At 44.1% G+C, this 20,080-nt stretch overlaps 1 protein-coding gene across 4 annotated transcripts in view; it reads right to left on the bottom strand.

Moving 5' to 3' along the window:
• The window catches only part of PIP5K1C (phosphatidylinositol-4-phosphate 5-kinase type 1 gamma), a 243,409-nt gene that overhangs the window by 204,916 nt on the left and 18,413 nt on the right, over positions 1 to 20,080 (bottom strand). The window lies entirely within an intron of this gene.

Here is a 20,080-nt window from a genome sequence, read left to right on the forward strand (position 1 = left end):
ATTGGGGTGTTGAAATAAACCTGGATGAAGGTTTCCACTAGGGACCCATAACTTCCAGGTATTTAAAAAGGAATACCTCACATCGAGATCTCAGATTCTGATAAAAAGGAGGGAGAACCATTTCTTTGGATCTATGAAAACCAGAAACCACTCTGGGAACATTATTTAGGTCAGGTTTTAGGATAACCCCTATCCAGGAGTGGACACTGACAGCTTGGGGCCCCTGTGCAAGAAATGTGTGTCTGGGCCTCCCTCATTTTATGGCGACAAAGCTCCAGATATACACTCACTGGCCACTTTATTAGGTACACCATGCTAGTAAGGGGTTGGACCCCCTTTTGCCTTCAGAACTGCCTCAATTCTTCGTGGCAGAGATTCAACAAGGTGCTGGAAGCATTCCTCAGAGATTTTGGACCATATTGACATGATGGCATCACACAGTTGGCGCAGATTTGTCGGCTGCACATCCCTGATGCGAATCTCCCGTTCCACCACATCCCAAAGATGCTCTATTGGATTGAGATCTGGTGACTGAGGAGGCCATTTGAGTACAGTAAACTCATTGTCATGTTCAAGAAACCAATCTGAGATGATTCGAGCTTTATGACATGGCGCATTATCCTGCTGAAAGTAGCCATCAGATGTTGGGTACATTGTGGTCATAAAGGGATGGACATGGTCAGCAACAATACTCAGGTAGGCTGTGGCGTTGCAACGATGCTCAATTGGTACCAAGGGGCCCAAAGAGTGCACAGAAAAAATTCCCCACACCATGACACCACCACCACCAGCCTGAACCGTTGATACAAGGCAGGATGGATCCATGCTTTCATGTTGTTTACGCCAAATTCTGACCCTACCATCCGAATGTCGCAGCAGAAATCGAGACTCATCAGACCAGGCAACGTTTTTCCAATCTTCTACTGTCCAATTTCGATGAGCTTGTGCAAATTTTAGCCTCAGTTTCCTGTTCTTAGCTGAGAGGAGTGGTACCCAGTGTGGTCTTCTGCTGCTGTAGCCCATCTGCCTCAAAGTTCGACGCACTGTGCGTTCAGAGATGCTCTTCTGCCTACCTTGGTTGTAACGGGTGGCAATTTGAGTCACTGTTGCCTTTCTATCAGCTCGAACCAGTCTGCCCATTCTCCTCTGACCTCTGGCATCAACAAGGCATTTCCGGCCACAGAACTGCCGCTCACTGGATTTTTTTTCTTTTTCGGACCATTCTCTGTAAACCCTAGAGATGGTTGTGCGTGAAAATCCCAGTAGATCAGCAGTTTCTGAAATACTCAGACCAGCCCTTCTGGCACCAACAATCATGCCACGTTCAAAGGCACTCAAATCACCTTTCTTCCCCATACTGATGCTCGGTTTGAACTGCAGGAGATTGTCTTGACCATGTCTACATGCCTAAATGCACTGAGTTGCCGCCATGTGATTGGCTGATTAGAAATTAAGTCTTAACACACAGTTGGACAGGTGTACCTAATAAAGTGGCCAGTGAGTGTATACAGTTGTGTGAAAGTGTGCTTTTCCCCCTACAGATTTCCTATTCTTTAGCATGTTTGTCACACTTAAATGTTTCAGATCACAAAACAAACTTAAATATTGGACAAAAGATAACACACGTAATCACAAAGTGCAGTTTTTAAATGAAGGTTTTTATTAAGGGAAAAAAATCCAAACCTTCTGGGCCCTGTGTGAGAAAGTGATTGCCCTCTAAACCTAACAACTGGTTGGGCCACCATTATCAGCAACAACTTCAATCAAGCGTTTGCGATAAATGGCAATGAGTCTTCTACAACGCTATGGAGGAATTTTTGCCCACTCATCTTTGCAGAATCGTTGAACCGCTTTTTTTTATTTTATTTAAGGTCATGCTACAGCATTGCAATCGGATTAAGTTCAGGACTTTGACTAGGCCACTCCAAAGTCTTAATTTTGTTTTTCTTAAGCCATTTAGAGGTGAACTTGCTGGTGTGTTTTTAGACAATTGTTCTGCTGCATAACCCAAGGGTGCTTCAGCTTGAGGTCACCAACAGACGACTGGACATTCTCCTTTATGATTTTTTAGAAGACACCAGAATTCATCGTCTGATTACAGTAGTTTTCCGCTGTTTCTTCTCCATCTGGTCAGACCTTCAGGTCAACTTTTCCCAGCCATGACTGTCACAATGATCATCGCAGACCTGAAAATAACGTCAAATATATTGTATACATGCATGTGTCTCCCCCGCACTGCGCCCGACTACAGATGTGTACCCACATAATATACTATTAGCTATGCACCAATCAAAATGGTGATAAGCAGCACTGTACGCCCATTACTATAATCTCCGCCACTCAATTATTCAGTCTGTGATTCTCCCAATTAACTGTAAGGCTATGTGCACACGGAATATATGCAAGGTTTTACAGTACAAGCAAAGCGAATGAGATCCCTGAAGTCTCATGTACACTGCTTATTTTTTCCTTGCAGATTAGCAGCGGACTAAAATCTGCATAATGTCAATTCTTGCAGCATTTTTCACCCATGCTAATGAGTGGGGAAAGTAATCAACAAAAAGCATGACAAAAAAATGTATTTTACGCAGCGTTCTTCCTGCCAACACATTAGGATATGCGGCAATTTTCTCCTGCATATCCTGAACGTGTGCACATAGGCTTAGGCCCTGTCCTGTGTCCCTCCACCCCTTGAATCATCTAAAATAAAGTATTGAAGCCTTGTCCACTGGTCAATAATACAAATAACCAATCAGCAAAGGTATAATCAATTGATGTACACTCACTGGCCACTTTATTAGGTACACCATGCTAGTGACGGGTTGGACCCCCTTTTGCCTTCAGAACTGCCTCAATTCTTCGTGGCAGAGATTCAACAAGGTGCTGGAAGCATTCCTCAGAGATTTTGGACCATATTGACATGATGGCATCACACAGTTGGCGCAGATTTGTCGGCTGCACATCCCTGATGCGAATCTCCCATTCCACCACATCCCAAAGATGCTCTATTGGATTGAGATCTGGTGACTGAGGAGGCCATTTGAGTACAGTGAACTCATTGTCATGTTCAAGAAACCAATCTGAGATGATTCGAGCTTTATGACATGGCGCATTATCCTGCTGAAAGTAACCATCAGATGCCTGTTCTTAGCTGAGAGGAGTGGTACCCAGTGTGGTCTTCTGCTGCTGTAGCCCATCTGCCTCAAAGTTCGACGCACTGTGCGTTCAGAGATGCTCTTCTGCCTACCTTGGTTGTAACGGGTGGCAATTTGAGTCACTGTTGCCTTTCTATCAGCTCGAACCAGTATGCCCATTCTCCTCTGACCTCTGGCATCAACAAGGCATTTCCGGCCACAGAACTGCCGCTCACTGGATTTTTTTTCTTTTTCGGACCATTCTCTGTAAACCCTAGAGATGGTTGTGCGTGAAAATCCCAGTGGATCAGCAGTTTCTGAAATACTCAGACCAGCCCTTCTGGCACCAACAATCATGCCACGTTCAAAGGCACTCAAATCACCTTTCTTCCCCATACTGATGCTCGGTTTGAACTGCAGGAGATTGTCTTGACCATGTCTACATGCCTAAATGCACTGAGTTGCCGCCATGTGATTGGCTGATTAGAAATTAAGTCTTAACACACAGTTGGACAGGTGTACCTAATAAAGTGGCCAGTGAGTGTATATATTGATGAATCCATTGTCTCAACAGTTCCAAAACACCAAAAGAGCCAACATGCAATCAGTGTTTCTCTCATACATCATGATCATCCTAAAGTGCTGAACAGCAACTAAGTCATGCAACGAGCAACAGGTGGCCATATAGAATGAAATATGAACCCACTATTGCCCCTGACTGTATAGAGTCAATATATTGAGATATACCTAAATGATGTGAATAAAAAAAATATATTAAAAATGTGCAAAGTATGGGCATGCTGCTGGATGAAGGTTGCATTCTTCGTTGCCACTGGACACAGGCTTCATTTACACTACAGCATTAGACTCGGAAGCATGCACAAGTCACATCATCACCAAGGACATCATTTCTGATAGAAGCTAAGTGATATTAAACTCCTGATTAGCCTATTGTGAGGGGAAATGTGTTGCTTTCTGCATACTTTGCACATTTTTTCACGTTTTTTTCTGCACATCATTTTGTTAGGTCTCGATATATTGACCAATATGGTGGTGTACCAATTCTTCTTCTTCCTCCCAACTCAGCGAGTGGATTTGTTAACAAAAAGTTCTATTTTTGTCTCATCCTGGCACATGACCTTCTCCCATGCCTCCTCTGGATCATCCAGATAGTCACTGGTGAAGTTCAAACTGGCCTGTCCATGTGCTTGAGAGAGCAGAGGTCCTTGTGTGTCCTGCGGTATTTTAGTCCTTGAAAGCATAGTGTTTTACTAACAGTAATGTTGGAGACTGTGGTCCCAGCACTCGAAGTCATTGACCAGGTCCTCCCGTGTACTTCTGTATTAATTTTGGCCCTTTCTCAGAATCATCCTTACCCCACCAGGCAAGACCTTGCAAGTCACCACAGACTGAAGATTGACAGTCATCTTGTGCTTCTTCCACTTTCTAATAATTGTGCCAACAGTTGATGCCTTCTCACCTAGCTGCTTGCCTATTGTTCTGTAGTCCATCCCAGCCATGTGCAGGTCTACAATTTTGTTCCTGGTGTCCTGAGACAGCTCTTTGGTCTTGGCCACGATGGAAAGGTTGGTGTGTGATTGAGTGTGTGGACAGGTATCTTTTATACAGGTAAAGAGTTCAAACAGGTGCAATTAATACAGGTAATGAGTGCAAATTAGCAAGGCTTCTTAAAGAAAAACTAAAAACCTTTAGATGGATAATTGATCTGAAGGAAACATGTGGCTTCTGGACTAGGATGAGATTGCTTCACAATCCCTATTAGATTCCAACTTCTGGTCTCTGACCAGAACCTGTTTTTCTAATTAAACTAGTACTACTTCCGCTAATGTCTCTCTTTTTTTTTTCTTTAATCATTCTGGGAGAAGTGGAAGGCAAAACTAGTCCGAAACCCTGACCAACCGTGTCTACCACCCATTGGCTGGCCAGCAAGAAAGTCCATTGACCTGGAAAGAATTTCAGCCTTCACCCTACTGGATACTTATCTGTGTTGAGTTGTTAAACAAGAATCCCTTGTTGAGAGTCTGACTTTCTTAGCCGATATTTTCCCTTTGAGTCCTACTGGATAAATGATGATTTATTTCTAGGATTAGAATAAAGTTTCATTTTAGCAAAAGAATCTGTCACGCCGCTCTCACCACTTTCTGGGGTCCCGTCAGGTACGCACACACACCTCTCGCTCCTAGTCCCGTGGTTGCGCTACGTTCCCAGTGCGCACACGCACTCTTCTCAGCTGTCACCAGTCCTGTCCTCTCTATGGTCCTGGAGGACCTGACCCGAAAGTTCAAGTGCTCATGTGCTATATCAGGCTACCTCTTCCTATGGGAGGTGCCTGATTATTGTTGTGCTTCCTGGCTTGGTCCTTGCCTGGCTGTGCACTGTATTCGGGTCCTCTGCTTTGTGCTCTATTCCTGTACTCTGTCTTGCCGTGCTTCCCTGCACATGCTCCGTATATACTCTCTGCTCTGTGTTCTATCGTGCTTCATTGCACACGCTCTGCCTCTGGTCTGTGCTCTGTCATACTCTTCTGCATTCGCTCAGCTCCTGCCTTGTTTCTGTCGTGCTTCTCAGCACACCCTCTGTCTAACCTTGCACTCTGGCGTGCTCCTTTGCACACATCCTGCTTTGCTCACTCTCGGGCATGCTTGTCAGTGAGCGCCATACGTGCTCCTGTGTACCCGCCTTGCACTATCCTGTGTCTAACGCACTCCCGTGTACACGCCTTGTATTGTCCTGTACTCTCCATGCTCCCATACACTCCCCCTGTATTGTCCGATACCTTGCGTGTCTCTGTGTCCACGCTTTGCACACACTTGTGCTCTATACGTCTCCGGTTTCCTGCAGACACACTCACTCGTGTCTGTGAGCCGGCCACCTGGTGCCAGCAGTCGTGGTACCTTACCCCTTTGGGCTTGCCCCTGACACTCCCTGTACAGGGGGTGGTCCTCACTACGTCAGCTCACCCTGGGTGGGTTGATGCCACGACCCAGAGGGTCTACTCCAGGAGTCGTCACAGAATCTGCAAACTGGTTGTCAAAGTACCCTACAGCCTGAATTTTAATGAATGCCAGAGTAGGTGGACAAACTTAGCTGTACAGGTGGATGCTATAGGTTTAAAAAACAAAAAATCTGCCGCTCTCCAAGCTTCTCCGAGGAAGGCATCTGTTTTTTCAGGTTCTCTTGTTATGACAAACAGAATAGCAGTTTTGCTTTTTTCATACGCTAGCAACTGCGACATCAGTTCTAGGGGATTTCGCCTACACTTCACAATTCTGGCACTTAGCCTCTTTCTTCCCACTGCCGTGTAGGGGTGGAATATGGGGTAATAAGGGGTTAATGTCTTATTGTAAGGGGACATCAAGCCCGGTTAGTAATGGAGAGGCGTCAATAAGACACTGATCCATTACTAATCCTATAGTATGTAAAGGGTTAAAAAAAAACAAAAAACTTCCTATCCGACGTAGTCCTTAATAACGAGTGTCCCACGATGAGTCCAGCTCTGCTACATCTAGATGCAGGACATCAAGAGATAGTAGAACTTGTAGATGACCACCGGATATGTCCAGCAGTCACCTACACTGTAGTTCTCACGGTCAGAATAACCCCCGGTCAAGTGCATGGCAGTTCTCGCGGTAAGTTACGTTATCGCGAGAACTATAGTGGACGGGGACTTCCGACGGTGGGAGGAGGCAAGACCTTATTTAAATTAGTACGCATGCGTAGTAAGCTGCGTTTACGCAGTTATTACACATGTAACTAATCATTAGATGCGTTTTTACCGTATCTAATGATAGTCTATGGTAAATTTACAGTGTGGTGATGGAGCGTCGCCGCATTGTAAATAGACATGCTGCGTTCTGAAGACTCGCCGCATGTCAGTTTACGCGGGTCTGCCGCCTGCGTCTCAACATAGTGGAGACAGGATTTCATGAAATCCCCTCCACTAGGCTGTAACATCTGGACGCTGCGTCTGATGCTGCGGCTCTACGCAGCGTCAAACACGCAGCGTTTCCTGACCGTGGAAACATACCCGTAGGCATTTTTTCTGTTCACCAAGCACATTCCCTGCTTTTTTTTTTTTAAAGACAAAGCCTTCCTTGCCTACGCTAATAAATCAACAAATCAGCACCTGCGTGATTATATGGTACTCACACCATCCTATGCATTGACACTGACATGTTGGGAGGAGGATTAGGGCAATAGTGCCACCACTTGGCATCGCTGGGCCATCCATTCTGCCATCTTTTTGTCCAATTCATGAAGTTCATTAAACCGTGGAATGCGAGCGCTAGTATAATTGGAGGTAGGCGCGCACCAAGTCCAACAATCCAGCATGCAATGATCCATACCGTCCTGCCATCCGAACCCGGAAGCGGATGATCAGTTGTCGCGATTATGCACACACGCACAGCGTGCTGCGTCAGATCCGATCGCAACTTACAACTCGGAAAAGGCAGAGAGCAGAGCGGTGTCCCGTCCCTAACCCCCCCATTCCAGGAAATCACATGGAAATCAAAGCTAGGATAGAGAGATCCGATCAGCAGATTCCTGCTCCATCCCTCGGACACCTCCTGCTGAACCCCTGGTAAGAAAACAAAAAAAGATGAGTTTCATCCTGTAACTTCACCCTCCAGTGCAGGGCTGTAGGTCTCCTTTTGAACTGGAAACTACACTGAGACATATGGAGAGGTTCTGTCTTTTTATTCTTGGGTGCGGATCCTATTTGTGCCGTGCGGTCAGGATGTAAGGAAAAGAAGTATCTTATGTCTTTTCACTGTACATTTGCAAAAATAAAAAGTCAATTCTTCATCGTTAAAATTAATCTCCAAGCAAAAGGACAAAAGGAAAGTAAAAAAAACAAACAAAAAAACAGCATGTTCAAATCCAGCACTAACGTCAGCTATCACTCTTTGCTGGTGCTGGAGGCGCATCAGCAACATACACTACTAGAAATATACATGGAGACCATCACAATACAGTGAGGAGATACAATCTGGTTAGTCATCTCTGGAAGCGACATTTATTTGGGCACTACCCAAGACACTCGCAGCCCATACCATGGGCCATTCTTAAGGAGTGAAGAGTGTGCTCCATAGTAAAGAAGTAGAATGGGAAACTTACAGTCTTGTGTCTGGAAGCAGCATTGCATAAGAATCCACAGAAATAACTAGGTCAGCTTTAGTCATCAGCAAATCTTGGGTTGATATATTAAATAGGATGCAAGCAGTGCCATAAGCAAAACCGCCAGTTTCCAGAGCTCTAAGGACAGTGCCTAAAATAAATAGCTTTAGTAAGGAAACCTAATGGTGAGTTATAGTTTCCCTGCCATCTTTGTAGATACATAGTGACAGTGCTTGCAATCACAGATATTACCGCTGTATCTCTAGGTCAACGCTTACCGATTCCAATATACAGGTGTAATAGACTTGGGAGCAAATGCCGATACGGAGGAACTGTATGGCACAAACCTCAGTAGGAATATATTACAAACATCTTCAGGGCATACCTATTTAGTAATAGTTTAACACAAACACATGAAAAAAAAAAAAAAAAGGCTATTATGGCACAAATGAAATCAGAAGGGGACACAAGTCAGAATACATGTAGGGGAGTGAAGTAAGACGTCCCTTTTTTATGTCAACTCCCCTTTAAGAAGTGCTAATGTATATATGAAATATTCTCGGTACTGCTAAACTTATAGTGTATTACCATTTGCTTTATTGGTAATGCCACATCATATATGTACCAGGTACCAGGCTGTATATTGTAATATATTGTGTTATATAAAGTTCTGTATATCTATGTATAGATCAGGGTGAGTTAGAGCATCCTTTGGGGTCATTAGAGGAGGGCACTATTAGTATAGAGTGCAGTTCTGTTGTGGGCCACTAGATGTGGGCATGCTAGTAGGCCTTGTAGGTATATCTTGTAGGAAGTTCATAGAGGGTTAACTGTAGGAGGAGCTGCTATGGGTTTAGTAAGTGTAGGAGATAAGAACTAGGCAGAAGGGCGAGGACGCCCGAAGTGTCCACAAGGGCTCTAGGCCCAGGACGACATAGCAGCTACGAAACGTTCTGTTGGAAGAAAAGTGCACGGGCACAGTCAGATGGATGCTGGATGAGACCCAAGCAGCCCGGGAGTTACGGTGTTCCACAGCAGCAAGGGAAGGAGAGAATTACGTGGTCCAAGATTCGTGCAGGGTGCAGGACAGTCACAATTTGGCAGATCTTAAATAGGGCTGAAGCTTGTAAGTTCAGGGCGAAACGTATGAATGGGATCCCCTATGTCTTGAGGTCCTACAGAAGTGATGCTGCGGTACCGCCTAGGGTGCTACTACCCCTTAATGTGCGTGAGGACAAAGAAAGCAGGGAAGGGAAAGTGCAGGAGGAATGCTGTGTGGACTGTAATGTAACTGATGTGCCCAGGACCATTGAAGAAAAAAGTAAAATTGTTTGTTTGGCAACTGAACCGGTATCTGTGTCCGTTCTTTCCACCCTATGCTCCGAAGCTGAATGTACAGGAGATGTGCAACACCACTGTGGAATCCCTTACGGTGAACTAGATCCCCAAAACAGGTACGCTGGTAGAAGCTGACAATTTTCCTTTGAGAGAAGGCCAGGACACCAAGGCCCTGGTGTCCTCGGCCACAACTACCGTCTTGGCCCCTTCTTACATACATACATACAGTGTAGCTCTCAGCATGCCTATGAAATTTCATAGCAGAGGTACCAGTGCTTCTCCTCAGCTTGTCAATAATTGATTTTGGGCAATGCCTGCTTGCTATTTACCCCATGGATGTATTACTTTTCTAGCAGCTCATACTGACGATCAAGATCAACCATGGCACACTTTTTGTATAAATAAAGAGCACACAATTGTGTCCATTTTTCTGGGGGATAAGATTTAAACTGTAGCAAAACATTAGTCAAAATTTTTATATGTATCTATACCTTTAACCCCTTAACGACCGACGATACACCTTTTAATGGTGGCAGTTAAAGATACTTATGCCTCAGCGTCAGATTTCCATTTAATTTCTCTCTCTTCTGATGTATCCCTGCAACCCCCCGTGATGCCCCCCAGGCCGCCAACGTCTTCTTCCAGGAGAAAATGGCGAGATGTGCTGGCCGGCACCAATAGGAAATTTATTTTTCCTATAGGTACGTTTTGGTCACTGTGATAGACCCTATCACAGTGATCAAAATTTAAAAAAAATAGTAAATCAAACCCCCCTTTATCACCCCCTTAGTTAGGGAAAAATAATAAAATAAAAAAAAATTTAAATTTTCCCATTAGGGTTAGAGTTGGGGCTAAAGTTAGGGGTGAGTTGGGGTTGGAGTTAAAATTGGGGGGTTTCCACTCTTTGAAGATCCCCTGATGTACCTAAACACGACATGGCACCACCATTGATTCCAACCAATTTTGCGTTCAAAAGGTCAGAACGGTGCTCCCTCCCTTCTGAGCCCTGCCATGCACCCAAACAGTGGCTTTTTCCCCACATATGGGGTATCGGCATACTTGGGAGAAATTTCACAATAAACTTTGTGGTCCATTTTCTCCAGATACCCTTGTGAAAATAAAAACAATTGGTTCCAAAGTAAAATTTTTTGAAAAAAGTAAAATGTTCATTTTTTCCTTCCACTTTGATTTAGTTCTTGTGAAGCACCTGTAGGGTTAATAAACTTCTTGAATGTGGTTTTGCGCACCTTGAGGGGTGCAGTTATTAGAATGGTGTCACTTTTGGGTATTTTCTGTTATGTTGACCCCCCCCAAGCTCACTTCAAATGTGAGGTGGTCCCTAAAAAATGGTTTTGTAAATTTTGTTGGAAAAGTGAGAAATCGCTGGTCAACTTTTAACCCTTATAACATCCTAACAAAAAAAAATTAGGTTTCCAAAATTGTGCTGATGTTAAAGTAGACATGTGGGAAATGTTATTTATTAACTATGATTTTTAAGTGTACAAAAATTAAGTTTGAAAATTGCAAAATTTTCAAAATTTTTACCAAATTTCCATTTTTTTCATAAATAAACGCAAGTTACGTTGAAGAAATTTTATTACTGACATGAATACAATGTGTCACGAAAAAACAAACTCAGAATCAGTGGGATACGCTGAACCGTTCCAAAGCTGTAACCTCAAAGTGACAACGGTTAGAAATGTAACAACTGGCTTGATCATTAAGTACCAAATTGGTTCTGTCCCTAAGGGGTTAAGTGACTTTCAATACATGAGGGTCTTGGCCCCAAGAACTGATAAATCAAAAGACCCTTAAGGCTAGTTTCACACTAGCGTTCTTGGGAGCAGCGCAGGGCCGCCGCTTAGCCACACCCCTCCATCAGCTCCTCCTAGGATCGCATGACGCTGGTGTGATGGTATGATTTTGCTGGCGCTGCACCCAGCGCACAAAAACGCTGCCTGCATTTTTGTGCGCTGGGCGCAGTGCCAACAAAATCGTACCAGCGCACGACCAGCACACAAAAATGCAACACAGAGCGTTTTTGTGCGCTGGGTGCAGCGCCAGCAAAATCATACCAGCGCACGGTCAGCGTACCCAATGCTAAATATACGGTACGCTGATCGCATGCAGCGTCATGCGATCCTAGGAGGAGCTGGGGCGCGGCCGGAGCTAAGCGGCAGCCCTGCGCCCGAGAACGCTAGTTTGAAACTAGCCTAAGAACTGCACAACTCAGGTGACAGGTGCAGACAATTAAAAGGCACAGAAACAGCTTTTTTTTTTTTTTAAAGATTTTAAACAAATGATTAGCGGATCACTCAGATCCCATCAGTTCTCAAGGGAATGCAACTCTGCTGCCTCCAATTAGGACAATTACGTGGCTACTTCCACTACTAGGCCAGTTATTAGGGAATGCACAGTGAGGGTATGGTATATACACCTGCGATTCCAACGCGTGGAATATATGTATTGAAAGGCAGCAGCTTTCACGTTATTGCGGTAATGAGGCCTTCACCCAAGATAGTTCAACTTATGTCTTTATTTTGCAAACTCCCGAAAATAAACTCAAAACGTTAATCATCAGGTTTGCAGCCAGATCGATCCTATCAGTCATGGGCGACTGCACCACTGTGCGACTGCTGGGGTGTGATAAGGTCTTTGCTCTTTTTGGTGGGTCTGTGTTCAGTCTCACACACAGGCATAAACAGAGACCTCCTGCTTGCAAATTACCAGCGACGCACACAAATCTTACCTAAAAAATTTTAAAATGGGAATCATGACCATAGGCCAATTCCAAGACCCGGACTGGAGGGACAAATTCATCCCACTACCTTCCTACAGATTTCTCCAAAAATAAAAGCTCATGGTCAGGTTTCTCTAAATCTGACTTGATCAAATAGCTTGACCCAGTTCACACTCCTTTTTATGTTTCATTGTAACCACAGCAGTGGCTTTAATTACAACGTTCTCCAGCGGGTTCAGTATGTTTCTATGCACATCCTGGGATTCACAACGACCCTCGTAAGATTCCTCTCACAGTATAAACAGTATAACCCCTCGTACAGTCACTGCCAGCTCTTCAATAACAAAAGAGCCATTAGCTGCGGCCACCAATTGTTTATATAGGACGATTGGACACCTGGTATAGATCACATATGGCTTCAGGGGTGCGGTTTACAGAGCAAGAGGAACATAACTATTAAATATTATATTTAATCCAGAAACAGTGTTTATAAAAACATACAAAATGATACAAAGTAGGAACAAAATATGATATATACAATTACACAGAATAAAAAGGAACAACGAAAGAAACTTACAAATCCTGATGTCACAGATATGGCTCTGAGCTTAGCGAAGAGAGGCAATCCCATTGGAAAACTGAGAACCTACAGCGAACTGTGCCTTCCAATATTGATAAAGGATCCAAACCCAGATACTGCTTTTTATTAGCTACGCCCACACTCCACACTTTGATGACCTCGTGGGGGGGGCTGTTTGTGGGATGTGCTAGGCCGTTCAGATTTTAGAGATCTCCAACTTACAAGATATCTTGGCCTCTGGAGATCCCAGGCGAGAGATATCGTTGTCATATCTTTTATAATGATTTTACCTTTATATACAGGTGCTTCTTACAAAATTGGAATATCAAAAAGTTAATTTTGGCATATGCTTCAATGGTTTCTTTAATTAGTTTCTTTTTCCCTTCTCCAAATATTCAACGCGAGTTTTACTTCAAAAAGGAGTTTGATCGGTCAGCTCATGCTTACGTCTGGAACGGTCTTATAGATTTTAAGTTTTCTATGACACTCTTTAATAAATGAGCCACAATTTATTTTCAGCTATTGCCTGCATCAAATCACCTTATGCAAATCAACTCACCTGCTTAGGAAGAAATTTGGTTCTCTGGTGCCCACTTTGGGCTCAATTTAACATGCTTTAACCACATGATTTAGGCTGGTTTCACAAAAGTTCGATTTTGGCGCGCACGGCGCACCGTCAAAAGTGCGCAGCGCAGGTCAAAGCGCAACTAGCGCACGGCCTGCGCACGATCTGCGCACCCTATGCTAAAGATAGGGTGCGCCGATCGCAGGCGCCGCTGTGCGCTAGGAGGCGGCGCTACAAGCAAGGGGCGGGCACGCCGGACAGAGAGCCGGCTCGGGGGCGGAGCTACCCCCGGCCGTGCGTGCGCTTAAAAAGCGCTAATGTGAAACCAGCCTTAAAGAGAAGCCACCTTGAATAGTTGGAGCCAGCTTTTTCCACATAGATAAGTGTTAATTTACATACCTAAGAGGAGCATTTCCTGGCCTACAAATCTCCTTACTACAGCTAGTGAGGTCTACAAAGAGAAACCATTCACTCCCAGGCTTTTGTCAAAAGGCCTCTGATCCATGATACATACAACCAGTACTCTGCACTGAAGAGGCAAAACTCCCAAAACAGTAGTTTATGGATAGGTCTTTCTTTTGAAAGGGATTAATTGACTAATAGGATAGATACCTCCAAAAGACAGGCAGAGAAGTTTCTTTCACCTGTAGAAGAACAAATTTCCATTTCTTTTACCCTAGGAGCATTGCTGGGCTTATAAATCTCTTTTTTAAACAGCAGAAAAAAAGGCAGCAATACTTACCTGCCCAGGTCTAAGAACAAATGCACTGCAGGGTGCAGTCAGCCCATAAAGCAAGATGTTAGCAACACAGGTGCAAAATACCATATTAACAGCCACTCTCCACATACCCATTCCTGGGGGGTGACTGCCCAGTATAAAATTGCACAATAACGGCCCGCATAGGGCACTGTTCACACAAAGGAACTACACAGTGTCTGGCTCACAGCCTATTAGTCACAACCCTACTATTCGACTAGGCAGGCTGGCCAGCACACCCTCAATGCATCCCAGTGTGAACACCCCTCATACGAGACCAGACGTGTTTGGGCTCGGCTGCACCCCGAAAAATATAGTGCAAAAAGTACACAATTAGTGAGGTATTAGCTGATATTTTGGCCAAAATACGTGAGCCCGTAACCTGCGCCAAAGGTCCCCACACTAACGGGTCCCTACACTAAACTGGATAGCAAAGCCACTAAAGAAGACTCAAGGTGCAAAATACCATATTAACAGCCACTCTCCACATACCCATTCCTGGTATTTTGCACCTATGTGTTGCTAACATCTTGCTTTTTTCTTAGATCTGGGCAGGTAAGTGTTGCTGCCTTTTTTCTGCTGTTTAAAAATGAATTTTTGGAGACCTTGAGTCTTCTTTAGTGGATTTGCTATTTAGTTTAGTGTAGGGACCCGTAAGCATGGGGAACTTTGGCGCAGGTTACGGGCTCTCGTATTTTGGCCAAAATATCAGCTAATACCTTATAAATCTCTGCATGCCGGCTAGTGGTCTCTACATAAAGAAACAGTACCTCACTTTAAGAAAGCATCAGATAAAGTGGTCTACAGAGTGTATGTATCACTGTGATGGCTGGTCTTGGAGATGTACCGTATATACTCAAATATAAGCCAAGGCACCTAATTTTGCCACGAAAAACGGGGAAACGTATTGACTAGAGTATAAGCCAGGTATGCATTGTCAAGCATAAGCTGAGAGGCGTGTTTTCAGCACAAAAACATGTGCTGAAAAACTCTGCTTATACTCGAGTATATACAGTAAATAACAGGAAGTGTGTATGAGCAACAATAGGCTACTGAGTAGTTTGAGTAGATTCTGCGTCCGGGATTTAGGGTTGACAAGACCGCCTGGGTGGGAACATCACTCCCATACTCCTGCCCTGGCCTAAAGAAAAGCAACTAAGTGTTTAACGCAGCTTGGGTTCCTCATGACTGCCCCACCGCTACGTCATCAGAGGTCATTCACGCAATGCATCCCTGGGAATGGAAGTTGCCGGCAGCGCCAAGGTGGCCGGACGGACTCCGGGGGCCGACAGAGGGTAAGTATATCTCCATTTTTTTTTTTTTTTGTTTAAATTATTTTTAACAGTCTATCTTTTACTATTGATGCTGCATAGGCAGCCTCAGTAGTAAAAAGTTGGTCACACTTGTCAAGCACTATGTTGACAAGTGTGACCAACCTGTCAATCACTTTTCCAAGCAATGCTTCAAGTCACTTGGAAAAGCGCAAAGATTCTGTAAGCTAAAAACGTTTGTGTTTTGCGGGAAAGCACATGCAAATTCCTCATGCGTTTTACCCGCGGCGGGGAGTTGGGGAAATGCTGCGGACAATTCTGCAGCATTTCTGGAACGTGGGCACTTAGCCTTACAGTTAGTTTGTTTTTCTTTGCCTGAAGAAAAGACTGTTTATGTTGCACCCTATAGAAATCAATTACAGTGAACATGCAGAAAAACAAATTAACATTATTTTATATTTGCACCGAGACCTGTGTATACAGAAAGGAGTGCCTACCTGTGCTGAAAACCCTACACCCACTTAATGTCATCCATCTTCTGACACCACTGAACTGGAGGCTTACAAAATACAGGCGGCAGCAATCAAAGCTACCAGTATACAGAAGGTATCAACTGTGGTAACTACAAACGTGTTAGTACACAGTTTAAAACGCTATTTGTATGATTTCTTTGGGGGAAAAAAAAAGGAATTATTAAAAGGGAGATAGCATTCATACTGGAGTACCCCATGTAAGTTAATGCATATGTTCTAAGCACTAGCATATTTCATGTGCAGTGATTTAAAGGGTGGTCCGCTTTCAGACTTCTCTCCTTTTTTCCCCCCTACATGCCCTCTTCTCTTCCACTTTGTAATGCATTTACATTTGAGGGTTTCCTTCTTGGTCTTCTGAACACTCCTGTCGCGAGTTGGCTGTGATTACATTATGTTAACCAGTCTCAGGGGCCTCTGGCTTTCTCCAGTTTACAGCCCCAAAGAAAGGAGAGAGCATAAAGTCCACGTCTACATGGCATAGACTCAGCAGGTGCTTCTTCTGCACACAAAGTCTGACAGACAAGGAAGAAGATGGGAAGACAGTTTAATTCCCACCTTCTCCTTTTATCAAATAGTGACTCCACCTACAGCCAAAAGGATATTTTCCAACGTCAACTCCGTTGCGTGGGCCTGATGCACCAGAGCTGACCACGTATGAAGATCTGTCACAGCACAGTAATCATAAGCAGAACAGGAGAATTGCGGAGCAAGAACAGAATTCAACTTGGATTAAAGAGTGGGATGGAATAACAAATGGCATAGCATATATAGTTCTAGAATTTGTGCAGAAGCAACACGGGCAAGAGAGGTAGAGCTTCCAGGAAACAACTAGGCCAAGTGGTGTGTGGCTATAAAGTCTACTGAACTAGGGACACGTTACATCCGTTAAAGCAGACCTTGAGGTTTACAAAGACTTGTAAATTAAACACAAAAGTTACAATAATCAGAGATGATGGCATGAAGCACTAAGCAATATGGGCGAGGATACTATCCGATACAAATTCTGCATTAGTATGACAATTCCTACCATTATGTATGCAGCTCTCTTCCCAATATTTTTTCAGGATTCCTGTAACACCCTAATATGAACACAAGGTCTGGCTGAACAATTAACAGTGTTTCGGGTCTTCTGCTCTGAAATTAATATGCATAGAAATCCAGGAAACACTTCATTTGTTCTTCTAATGACACCAAGTCATTGCCTTCTGCTATAAGCAGAAGAGAGCGGATGAGAGGGATTAGACAAGAAGAGATTTAGGAGGGGAAGTTCAGGATGGCAGTGGCTGGATTTAGTACTAGGAGGGAGGGAGTAGGAACGATTAACAAGCTGAAGAACTGATCGCTGTACATAAGCTGTATGGGCTGCTAAGCCTAATGTGCAAAGAGCCCCCAATATGGACCTGGACGCTGCAGACATGATCAGACAAGTCTCCTTTCTACTTGTAAATGTGTACCAAGACTGGAAAATCTATACAAATGTGCCAAGGGCGATGGGAGTATCCACTTTCATGTCAACGCTTTCAAAATCAGACTCCTTCAGGGCAACCACCAAGCAAGTATTTGTCCTGAAGGAAATCGGAGTGGTTCCAAAACACGTTGACATTAAAGCAGCATGTTCTCATATCATTGAGGCTAGTCATTTAATGGGCAGCGCAGGACACCTCCATCACCCTTGGCACATTTTCACAGATTTCCTTTGGAAGCTGCAGCGGCTGTCATTTAAGCAATGCTAGAGGTGGGGGTCTCATCACCTTGTAGGGAGAGCACCTCCCTTCGCTTTTCTCTTTTGTACTTGGATAAGACCCTATTGTGGCTGGAAAATAAAGGCTGGAAAATAAAAGAATCTGTCACAAGGCAAATGGTGCTCCTTAAACACAAGGAAACACAGTTTTCTCTCTCTGCTACCCTCACAATGAGCCTGGGACTCGTTCCCTTTACACCTTGTACTCCACTATCTAAATGCTAGAAACATAGGCTCCAGGTCGTGAAGGCTCTAGAAGAAACTCTGAAGGTCAAGCATTTCATAGTAAGATATATGAATGGATGTTGCTCATAGATCACCTGCTCCAAGTGGTGACAAGGGATATAACTATCTAAATGACCCATTTACCCAACACCAATTTAGAACATGCTGATACACATGCTGTGAACAGTGCCCATCATACGCGTTACTTCTAAAAAAGGATCTGTATTAGTAATTTACCAGGAAATCCTGGAGTTAATAAAGAGAAGTCCTGCATTTGTAGCCCTCAACAATTCACAGCAATCGAGGACCTCACATAGGGCTGAGAGCCCAATTCAAGCGATATACAGTATAACTTACTGGACTGCTTGGTGCAGCAGTTTGAATACCATCAGTGTTTCCGCTGCTTTAGATTTAGCAGTACTCTGAATGCTGAGCCCTATGCAAGTCCACTCCACAGATTAGCAGCTTTCTGACAATGTAGTGTACACAGGAAGCTGCCAAATCAGCAATAGGGGCCACGTTAACCCCTTCTTGACGAAGCCAAATTTTACAATTCTGACCAATTTCACTATGTGGTAATAACTCTGGAAAGCTTCATCAGATCCCACCAATTCTGAAAATGTTTTCTTGTGACTTATTGTACTTTATCCCCTTAACGACCGCCGACACGCCTTTTAACGGCAGCAGTTAAGGGTACTTATTCCTCAGTGCCGCTATTTAACGACCGCAGGAAAGAAAAAAAAGATTTCCTATTTATTTCTCCCCTGATATGATCAGAGGAGAGAGAAATGGGGTCTATAAAGACACCTATCCATTACTAATACTATAGTTATATGTTAAATAAAGACACAGCTAGAATAATATCTTTTTCTTGAAATAAAACACACTTTATTTAAAAATAAACACCATTAACCCCTTAACGACCACCGATACGCCTTTTAACGGCGGTAATTAAGGGTACTTAAACCACAGCGCCGTGAATTCACGGCGCTGTGGAGTAAGTAAATAGCGTCCCCCAGTGTCAGATTTTCTCCGGGGTCTCGGCTGCAGAGGGTAGCCGAGACCCCAAAGAACATGAATCGGATGGGCTTTTGCCGACCCCGCTTTTGCAATCGCCGTTATTAACCCTATAACAGCGACCGCAACAAAAAAAGCCGCGATTGTGCATTTAATTTCTCTTTACTCTGATGTGATCGCACATCAGAGGAGAGAAAAATATGGTCCCCGATCCCCCCCCCCCCCCCCGGTACCTCTCTGTGGTCCAGGGTCCCCTCCCGGTGGTCCTGCGGCCCGCCGGCGTCCTCCGGTGGGCGGCGCCATCTTGGATCCGGAGAAAATGGTGGGCGCATGCGCAGTGCGCCCGCCGGGAATCTGCAGGCTCCAGCTGGCAGATTCCATTCATTCATTTTGATCACTATGATAAACTATCATAGTGATCAAAATAAAAAAAATAGTAAATACCCCCCCGTTTATCACCCCCATAGTTATGCAAACATAATGAAATAGAGAAAATATTTTTTTTTTTTCATTTTTCCATTAGGGTTAGGGTGGATTAGGATTAGGGTTGGGATTAGGGTTAGGGGTGGAGCAAGTATTGAGGGGTTTCCACTATTTACCAACTTTGGGGGTCTAAAAATTGGTTCAAAGTGCTCACCACATATCTAGATAAGCTCCTTCAGGGGTCTAGTTTCCAAGATGGGGTCACTTGTGGGGGGTTTATACTGTTTAGTCACATCAGGGGCTCTCCAAATGTAACATGACGCCCACCGACCATTCCATCAAAGTCTGCATTCCAAAATGGCACTCCTTCCCTTCCGAGCTCTCCCATGCACCCAAACAGTGGTTCCCCCCCCCACATATGGGGTATCAGCGTACTCAGGACAAATTGCACAAAAACCTTTGTGGTCCAATTTCTCTTGTTACCCTTAGGAAAATAAAAAATAGCGGGCTAAAACAAATCATTTTTGAGGAAAAAAAATGATTTTTAATTTTCACAGCTCTACGTTATAAACTTCTGTGAAGCACTTGAAGGTTCAAAGTGCTCACCACACATCTAG

Source organism: Dendrobates tinctorius, unplaced genomic scaffold (genome assembly GCF_039654945.1).
Source record: "Dendrobates tinctorius isolate UK_male_01 unplaced genomic scaffold, ASM3965494v1 ptg000377l, whole genome shotgun sequence".
Lineage (NCBI taxonomy): Eukaryota > Metazoa > Chordata > Amphibia > Anura > Dendrobatidae > Dendrobates > Dendrobates tinctorius.